General features: G+C 44.2%; 1 non-coding gene across 1 annotated transcript; it reads right to left on the bottom strand.

Moving 5' to 3' along the window:
* Positions 1–598: 598 nt before the first annotated feature.
* On the bottom strand, positions 599–669 carry trnag-ccc (transfer RNA glycine (anticodon CCC)). The gene has a single exon. It is a non-coding gene; the product is annotated as a tRNA-Gly (tRNA).
* Between the last annotated feature and the right edge of the window lie 1931 nt (positions 670–2600).

A 2600-nucleotide genomic window follows, 5' to 3' on the forward strand; every position in this document is an offset into this window, starting at 1 on the left:
AGGTGCAATCCAGCGTTGACTCTCCTTGGGCAGGAGTGTCTTCTGGCCGGGGATCGAACCCCCGACCTTCATGTTAGTGCATGGCCCGCTCTACCTCGTTGAACAGAGATGGGTTCATGCTGGTCGAGTGAAACCCAGATCCTAATAAAACATACATGTCAGTGTTGAATTTAATTATTAAATAAAGAAATCTGTTATTCGCACGTTTGTTTTTGTTTGAAGTTATTGCATTTCTAAGTGATTTCATATAAATCTGCTACTGTTGATTTTATTTGGTGATATAAGTATAGATTTAGATTAAGATGCATTTATTAGTCCCAAACACATGCAGGTAGGGAAATGTAATCTCTGCTTTTGACCCTTTTGGTGCAGGACACACAGAGCAGTGAGCGACCATGTACGGCGCTCGGGGAGCAGATGTTGGGGGAGTAAGGTGCCTTGCTCAGGGGCACTAGACAGGGTAGGGAGATTCTTGGATTGTTGGACAGATCAATCCAGGTTCGTCTTTTTGTTGTCTCTCTGTGGAGTCAAACCAGAGACCTTCTCTGCCCATAGTCCAAGTTTCTGCCACTAGACCACCGTCTCTCCTAAAAATCAGTGCACCGCCCGGGAATCGAACCCGGGTCGCAAGAATGGGAATCTTGCATGATACCACTACACCAGCGGCGCAGACATCAGTATGACATCAGTGTGTAATCATGAAATGGACTTTTGTCTTTTTTTATTGGCCACCAGGAGCTGTTAATAAGAGGAATTCCACTGTGGGTCTTGACTCTGGTGCCATTTACTACAACAGGAGAATAAGAATTAGTATGAACGAGATAAGACAACTCCAAAGCTGATTTCAAAAACCACCTGTTCTGTCTGGTGTAGATAAAACTTCCAGGTGAAAATTATTGATCATAGCTCAGTGAAATGTACCAGGCAGGAAACTGAGAGGAGTAGCGAGGAAGAGCCGGGGCCGTTTTAAATGAGAAAAAGCAAAATGAATTACGCAGGTCTCTCACACATCCACCTTTTCCTCATTATGTGGAGCCATCGGAGTGCTAATTAAATTCATGCACTGATGGGGCTCCCTGGTTTTCTGCCGCCACGCTTTTCTTTTGCACTTTGTCATTCTGGCACCTTCCAAAAAAGGTGGAGGGGGGGGGGGGGGAGATTTAGTGTCGGAGGGCTGCTGTAACAATGGAATGTGCTTTGAGGTTTATAATCTTACTTTCTTTACTCTTCTTTCTGCACTTTCCAGAGGTAATTTCAGAGATATTGAGAGAGTTCTGGCTTTAATTTGCAATCAGGAACCAAATCTACTGAAGTATTCAAACGTGGATTTACTATCTTTGCAAAACAGATAGTTTACCCTCCTTCTAATGCATTACATAGTTGGTTGTTATAATTTAGACGTAATTTGTGTTTCATTTAATTTCAATCATCTGCTGTTTTGCAAGTGAAGAGTGCCACCAAGTTAATTAGTAATGCTCTCCATGCTGTGTCCCTGTATTGGGGGTTGTTTGGGGGTTTTGTGGAGGTGATGAGAAACAACCAGCAAAGTACAAACAGCCCCCCCGACGGTCACAGAAATGAGTGGAACAGCTTTGTCATCCACAGACAAGAGCAGCATCCAGACTTATTCCATATGATTCTCCTTTTTAAGATCCCCATAGACCACAGCTACCAGGACTCTGTCACACAACCAGCCATGCACAGTGACCTGCAGTCAGGAAGTTCCTCCTCCGGCCTGGAGACTGTGTAAAGCTCACTGGTTTCCACTGGGAGGTGAACACTTTTTTTCACAGAGACAAAGTGAAATGTGCTGAAGGTTCAAGCCAGTTTATTTGACAGGGAGACTGGAATAAATGAGCTTTTAATAAAAAATGTAAAAAAAATGTAATAACGTGTTTGAAATGACCCAATACAGCTGGATTTTACTGGATATATGAAGTAAAACCTTTTATGATGTTTAAAGATGAGGTTTAGTTTAATTGTATATATCTTGTGTATTCAGAAGAAACAGCACCTTAGAGTTTTGTCTGGTTTTTGTTTTCCATAGTTCAGTTTCCCAGAGGGGGGAGGGGCAAGCCCACATTCATATTTTCCATCTTCTCCGAGCGGGTCAGTTCTTTTGAAGATTTGTTTCCAGCATTGTTTACCTAAGAGACGCACATTTTTCTTATTGATTCACAGAGTTCTATCTACTGGGACTGAGCTGCAAATCTGCATCTGGTTGGATGAAGAAAAACGCCTCGAAACACAACATTAGTTCAGCAGGGACGCAGAGACATTTTGCATATTGACTCCTTGGGGAGGCCACGGTCTCGATATCCTCACCTCCTCCCGTGTGCTCCTCTGCTAGGAGATGCACACGAGGCAGGAAACCGATCCTGTGAAGGCGGCCGTGGATTTATGGCGTGGAGGCAAGAGCGACAGAACAAGGCCCATTCCCATCTGGGCCGGGAGCCACTGCCATACCCTCAGATTTATGGCGAGGATGACACAGCTGATTATTCTTGGAGACTGAAGAGAATTGGACGTGGACTGGCTTCAGCTCTTTTTACTGGGTGCATTTGTGTTCACGATGGGGCAAAGTGTCGATCACGGAGGTT

This window comes from Platichthys flesus, chromosome 20 (assembly GCF_949316205.1).
Source record: "Platichthys flesus chromosome 20, fPlaFle2.1, whole genome shotgun sequence".
Classification (NCBI taxonomy): domain Eukaryota; kingdom Metazoa; phylum Chordata; class Actinopteri; order Pleuronectiformes; family Pleuronectidae; genus Platichthys; species Platichthys flesus.